Genomic DNA, 7,535 nt, shown 5'->3' on the forward strand with positions numbered 1-7,535 from the left:
TCTAAATTCTGTATATATGCGTTAGTATACTGTATTGGTGTTTTTCTTTCTGGCTTACTTCACTCTGTATAATAGGCTCCAGTTTCATCCATCTCATTAGAATTGATTCAAATGTATTCTTTTTAATGGCTGAGTAATACTCCATTGTGTACATGTACCACTGCTTTCTTATGCATTCATCTGCTGATGGACATCTAGGTTGCTTCTATGTCCTGGCTATTATAAACAGTGCTGCGATGAACATTGGGGTACACGTGTCTCTTTCCCTTCTGGTTTCCTCAGTGTGTATGCCCAGCAGTGGGATTGCTGGGTCATAAGACAGTTCTATTTCCAGTTTTTTAAGGAATCTCCTCCACACTGTTCTCCATAGTGGCTGTACCAGTTTGCATTCCCACCAACAGTATAAGAGGGTTCCCTTTTTTCCACACCCTCTCCAGTATTTATTGCTTGTAGACTTTTGGATTGCAGCCATTCTGACTGGTGTGAAATGGTACCTCATAGTGGTTTTGATTTGCATTTCTCTGATAATGAGTGATGTTGAGCATCTTTTCATGTGTTTGTTAGCCATCTGTATGTCTTCCTTGGAGAAATGTCTGTTTAGTTCTTTGGCCCATTTTTTGATTGGGTCATTTATTTTTCTGGAATTGAGCTGCAGGAGTTGCTTATATATTTTTGAGATTAGTTGTTTGTCAGTTGCTTCATTTGCTATTATTTTATTCCATTCTGAAGGCTGTCTTTTCACCTTGCTTATAGTTTTCTTTGTTGTGCAGAAGCTTTTAATTTTAATTAGATCCCATTTGTTTATTTTTGCTTTTATTTCCAATATTCTGGGAGGTAGGTCATAAAGGATTTTGCTGTGATTTATGTCAGAGAGTGTTTTGCCTATGTTCTCCTCTAGGAGTTTTATAGTTTTTGGTCTTACGTTTAGATCTTTAATCCATTTTGAGTTTATTTTTGTGTATGGTGTTAGTGTTCTAGTTTCATTCTTTTACAAGTGGTTGACCAGTTTTCCCAGCACCACTTGTTAAAGAGATTGTCTTTTCTCCACTGTGTATTCCTGCCTCCTTTGTAGCATAATACATTCCAGGTCCATCCATGTTGTTGCAAAAGGCAAAATTTCATCCTTTTTTCTGGTTGAATAGTATTCTCTTTTTGTCTCCACGAAATTAATTGACACAGTTGCCTATCCTGGTCTCGAAGTCATGTCCTTGTGTGGGTATTCCTATGCAGTCTGTGTGTTCCTGGTGGTTCAGGTGGAAGAGCTAGATCTAAAGTGAACACAGGCCATGTCTTCTCCTGGCTGTACTGCAGTTGGTGCCTTGGTGCAAGGTGTGGCTAGGGATGGAGGGGCTATAGCTAGAGCCAGGTGTGAGCTGGGGCTTCTCTTGGGCTCAGTAATAATCTCTGCTGTGGTTGGGGGCATGGCCGGGGCTCAAGGGCTTGGAGCTGCCCTCCTGAGCTGGCTTTGCTCCTTCCTCTGTGTATATGCACACCCGCCATGGCAGTTTCTGCCCTGGCTAGAGGCAGGACTGAGGCCCGAGGCAGGACTGAGGCCCAAGCTGGTTCTGTGGCGAGGCAGGCGGGGCTGAAGCAGGAGGCTGATGTGGGCTGGAGGGTCTGTGGGGCTGTCCTGGCAGGATGGCCAGAGCATGAGGCAGTTTTCAGTCTGCTGTTTCTGTGCTGAGATGGGGAGCAAGCAAACCTGTGCATGCGTTCATTGAGAGTGGAGTCTTGGTTTTTCACACTCCTCTGTTAAGCCCCACTGATATTTAAATCAGTTAAGGCGATTTGTCTTCCTGGTGTTAGACCCCACAGCTGGGTTACCTAATATGTTGCTTGAACTCCTCACTCCAAAGGGAGGCTCCCCAAGCCTGTGATATCCTCTTCCTCTTGTGGGTCACCTGCTAGGCGTGTGGGTCCTGCCTGACTAGATCACTTCTCCCCTTTCTACCATACTCCATGTGGTTCTTTCTTTGGAGCTTTGGTTGTACGAGAGCCATTCTGCTAGTCTTCAGATCATTCTTAGAGAATGTTGCACTGTATGTATTTGTAGTTTTGATGTGTTTGTGAGGGAAAGTGAGCTCAGAATCTTCCTGTTCTACTATCTTGATCCCATCAGTCTCACATTTATTTTAAAATCACTCTCCATCTTTTATGTTAGTCTAGGTTTCAAGTATCAGATTTGCACAAAGTGGGACTCACCCACAGCATTTAGAACTATACCTATGTAACACTTGTTATATCCTTTAACACATGTAATTCATATAATCCATTCACCTCTCTTGGTCTTTCTAGTTAATAGATATTGTGGTGTCTTTTACTGCATTGATAATATATTATGATATTTATATCAAATATCACCTTTATATATATATCTACAAAGTCCTTTTATGCCCTTCCCTGACCTATTTGAATTTAATGTTAAGCTGTACACATAATTATGTACTTCAAATGTAACAGAAATAGCCTTGACTTTCATCATCAGTAGTTTCTCTTTTGGTGTATTTTTTAAGATTTTTTTTTTTTTAGTTTAGACTGTGAAAATCCAGAAGTAGGTAAATTTACTCAGAAGGGTCACCTTAGAAGTTAGTGTCTATGTATATATTCACTACACCTAACCAAATCAACAAATTAAAAAAACAATAAAAAAAAACTCTCAAGGGAACATCTCAAGAAAAAACTTACTTTTGGTGTAGACTTGCCTTGTCCATAGTAGGCATACAAAAATATTTCTTAAATTGAATTGAATAGATTATTCCTTGTTAAGGGCATTTCTTTGTTATAATCTTGACACTGATATATGATTTGACAATGCTGCAGGTTAGATTTTCTGAAAAACATACTCAGATAGCAATTGGTACCAACTTCTGGTAGGGAGCGTTCTTAGGGAAATAGCTAGGAATGGGCAGAAAGAGAAGTCGGTCTACAGTGTAATCTCAACCAAGACTTCAGTCAACCCCTTAGGGAGCTTTGAAGATGGGTTGACCCTTCTGATTTGTGTCTTATTCTGGTAAGAGAGCCTAGACCTTTATAATCTGGAACTGACCACTTATTTAGTATGAACTTCCCTACTTCCTTCCTAGTAAGAGTCTGACCTTGGCCAAAACAGCTGACTCCAGCTAAGGGCAATTTCTGGAGAGGGTTGACTGTAGAAATAGCAGTACTTCCAGTGGCTGGAATAATAGGAATAAATCCTGGTACTTTGTAGGAGGATCTGAGAGAGGTACACACTGGATTCTGTATAGGTAGGAAGTTAAATTCAGCAAAAATGGCAAAAAGCAGTATTTTGACCATGTCATTTTTTTTTTTCACATCTCACCTTTCAATCTCTAATTCTGTCAAAGGATGGGCATTTTTATTTGTTTCTTTACTTTCAATACACAGGTAGATTTGCAAAGTCTGACTTGGCTAATTATTCTGACAATTTCCTATTCATTATCTCACATAGCAGGGAGCCTCATTGGACCATCAAGCCTGTAAATTTATGATTGTACATCAATCTGTGAAAGATATTGCTAGCTGCTGGCTCTGGGCTTAGGGAGCACCAGATAAGCCAGGATGTGCACAGTTAGCCCCAAGGTTTGGTCAGGAGCACTCGGCCATCCGACAAGTAAAGGAACTTTGCAGTAATTGAGAAAATGAACACCTTGGGTTATTTTCTTGCTGGCAATATTTAGAAGCTCTTATCATTGAATTGCCCTGCTTTGTTTCTCATTATCTATCAAAAGCTTTGCCAGGAAAGAAGCTATTTGGCACAGATTGAATTTTAGCTTGTTTGGGGGTGAAGAAGGTGATTTACAAAAGATGTTAAGTTCTAACACAATACAGATTCAGGGCTTTCGATTTTTATATTTTGTATAATTTTTCATTACATGGGTGAGATGGTGGAACTTAATCTGCAAGTTCTGAAGATCTTCTAAAAGTTTACATACTATTTAGCTATATATACATCTGGACATTTTCTTTGCCTTTTTTTTTTTTTTTCCAATGTTCAGTTTCCTTTAATGACCCCATTCTCCCCGAAGGGCAGGTGCAGGCGGCTGGGCGATGGCAAGAGGTGTTCATTTGAAGATCTTGCCCTGATTGAAGGCTTTGCCCACATGCTGGAAGGCCCCTTCCCAGCAAAAGTATTCTCGAACCAGCCTCTGGGTCTCCTCGCTGCCGGGATCCAGTTTCCGCCATGTGTATGACTCCTAGTCCACCTGCCAATCTGGACTCAGCAGAAAAGCAAGCTCCTGGCCTCGAAAGACCCAGACCCCAGAAATGGAGCTGCTATTGTTGGTTCCAAAGAGAATGACACTGGCAAAGGCATTCTTCCTCAGTTTGTCCAATCGCTGGAACATTCCGGTGATGAGGTTGCAACTCATGAAGGTCTGGGTGAGCTCTTCAGGGAAGCGATACTCAGAGTACCACAGGGACCAGCCATCCTTATCAAAGTGATCCCAAAAGTACGGCAGCGCCACGGAGAGCGTATCCTCGTTGGAGTACTTGCGCTTAAATTCATCCAACACAAAGGTACTCTTGGGCAGATGGGCAAAGGGATCCTTGGCCTTCGGCTCGGCAGCCAGCGCCTGCTCACATTCATCCAGCTCCTCCTCAGGAGAGGGGGCAGCCGCCTTCTTCTCCTCTTTGCCCTCCTTCCGCTCCACCTGGGGCTTCGGCTTCTCTTCTCGAGAACCTTTCTCCTTCCGTGGGGTGTCCTTTTTAGGCTGGCTCTCTGCAAACTTTTTAGCATCAAACTGGGCCATTTTCTCACAGAGTTTCACCTCTCCCAAGATAGCCCGGAACTGGGGCTGGTTAATGCAGGTGAGGAACCAGTGGTTGGTATTAGGGAAGGCCTGGCGAAAAGAAGGCTCCAGAACCTGTTTGTAAAGCTACAACAGGGTGCAGACAACTGTGATGTCAGCCAGCGTCACGCGTTCGCCCACCAGAAAAGTTCTCGTCTTCAAGTGAGCATCCAGCAGCCCCAGAATTCGCCTCATCTCCTCCTTTGCATTCTCTGTGGCCTGCTTGTTGTGGTGCATCATGCCCAAGGTAGGGAACACCCAGGTGCTGGCCGGTGGCACTATGTCGCTATCAGCAAAGCTCACCTACTGCACCACCTGCGCTGCTGCCTTGGGAGTACTTCCCCGCAGCTCCTCGTTGCTCACATAGTAGGCAATGGCATTGCTCTCGAACACACAGAATCCATCGTCACCCTCAAAGGCTGGAACCTTGCCAGCAGGAAATTTACGGAGAAATTCGGGGGTGCGGTTGGTTTGGCCAAAATGGAAGTGGGGTGGTGCGGAGAGCACGCGGACCTGAGCCCCGCTGTACTGAGCGGCAATGAGGGCCTTGAAGGCCCTCCAGTTTTCAGGATATGTGTACAGGGTCCCAGCCGCCATGGTGATTCCGCAGAGAAAGCTTTCTTTGCTTTTTTACTGAGTATATTTGGCTGTAATTAGATGTTCAAAGTGACATACGATACCAGAAAGCTTAGAAATCATTGCACTAAAAATAAAACAAGACAGGATTCACTCTCTGATTTTTCAAAGCTTCTCTATATCATGCTTAAAAGTGTATTTGGACACTCCACAAGTACCCTCTTCAAGTTTTCTACAACTCATTCATCACAAGCAAACCCAATCACTGTTTTCTCTATTTCTGTTAATACCACAGTCGTTTAATCCTTCAGTTTAGCGATCTAGGCATTATTTCCTTCTCTTTTGCTTTGTTCCCCGATTCTGAGATCCATGTCATGATGTGGTTGAAAGACAAATTATTTTATTTCCTAGATATCCACTTATCTTGGTGGACTCTTATACACTGCTTCTCATGGTGCTTCATGAAACTTTGCTCAATGAGAAATAGTTCTGGAACAGGATAGTTATAAGAACAGAGTAGAAACTATTTCTTTATGTTAGGACAGAAAGAGCCAGTAAGGTCTAGTTTGTGGGGAAAATACTTAGTTTTTTGCATTGTGGTGGATGAATTAGGAGAGGGCCTTTCAGAGATCAAGCTGAACCTTGCTACCTTATCTCAATGATTATATAGGGGAAGCTATATGATCTGGAATCAGTCGCATGTAGGCTGAGTTTCAGAGGTCAATACTCTTTGAGAAGACTTGCTGTGAACTCTGCTCAGTAGCAACACTTCATACCTAGAGGGGCAAAAGACCTCATTTAAATTCACAATTTGGGGGAAACACAGATGTTAAGTGAAGAAACAGTCAGGTCACACAGGCAAAAATTCTTGTCCCTAGCAAAGTTAGGCAGATTTTCCTGGTGTCTTATGAAGTTTGCCACACATTCCTGAGCAGGAAGCTGCTCTTCTAAGACCTCCCTTTCTATTTCCCATGTATTCTTACAATGAATTCATTGTAAGCAATGAATTGGAAGCAATTTGCGTGTCTTTTCCTTGAAACTCTTGAGAATCTTGCTAGGCTGATAAAACCTAGCTTAGAGGAAATATTGCCCTGCCAGTGAGCTTACAGGTGTTTACTGATGCCCAAGAGTCCAGTCACAAGATAGAAAGCCTTTTATTCCACTAGGAAAGATGAGGAATAGGGAGGAAAAGGAGGAAGTCAATTTTTATTTATTGGGAATCTATTATGGTACAGACATTATACTAAGCCCTTTATTTAGATTATCTATTTGTATACATGACACTACCATCCAAGGTAGATGTAACTATCCCAGAAGAGGAAATTAATGCCAGTGAGTTTATGCAACTTGCCCAAAGTCAGTCATCTTTCCCTTAGGAGAATTTGTCATTTACCTATTTTCCCTCAGCTCCAAGTCAACTCTCCTAAAACTTCTTTGCCAAGGTTGTTCTCTTTTTATTTAGTTGTTAAGTTGTGTCAAACTCTTTTCTGACCCTGTGGACTGTAGCCTGCCAGGCTCCTTTGTCCATATGGAATTTTCCAGGCAAGAATACTGTAGTGGGTTGCCATTTCCTTCTCCAAGGGATCTTCCCAAGCTAAGGATCAAATCTGCATCTCCTGCATTGGCCAGGCATATTCTTTACCACTGAGTCACCAGGGAAGTCCCTGTTGTCTTTTAGGATCTGCCAATAGGGGCACTAGAGAGAGACTGGAAAGTGTAAGGAGGAGGGAGAGGACTTCTCTCCTGTTTTACCTATTTCTACAGTGTGAAGTGGGCTTCCCTGGCGGCTCAGTGGTAAAAAAAATCCACCTGCCCATGCAGGAGATAGGCTCAATCTCTGATCCAGGGAGATTCCCTTGGAGAAGGAAATGGCAACCCACTCCAGTAACCCACTCCAGTATACTTGCCTGGGAAATCCCATGGACAGAGGAGCCTGGTGGGTTATGGTTCATGGTGTCGTAAAAGACGTAATTTAGCAACTAAACAAAAACAATGACAACATAGTAGGAGGCCCTAGCAGCGAAAGTTGGTTCCAACCTCTAATTACTTTTAGCACCCTAAGAACAGTGTCTTCATACACTCTTGGGGTACCAGCCATGGCCAATTATGTGCCCTGTCCTTTGAGGGCTGAGCACCAATTCCTAAGGCTCCTGGTTCATGCCATAGGTCCTT

The 7,535-nt window shown here is 43.0% G+C and overlaps 2 pseudogenes; both read right to left on the reverse strand.

The window, feature by feature from the left end:
• Window positions 1–4,061: 4,061 nt before the first annotated feature.
• Window positions 4,062–5,027, reverse strand: LOC138988922 (elongation factor 1-gamma pseudogene; annotated as a pseudogene).
• LOC102283915 (elongation factor 1-gamma pseudogene) lies at window positions 4,198–5,398 on the reverse strand (annotated as a pseudogene).
• Window positions 5,399–7,535: the final 2,137 nt, after the last annotated feature.

Source organism: Bos mutus, chromosome 8 (assembly GCF_027580195.1).
Source record: "Bos mutus isolate GX-2022 chromosome 8, NWIPB_WYAK_1.1, whole genome shotgun sequence".
Taxonomy (NCBI): Eukaryota; Metazoa; Chordata; class Mammalia; order Artiodactyla; family Bovidae; genus Bos; species Bos mutus.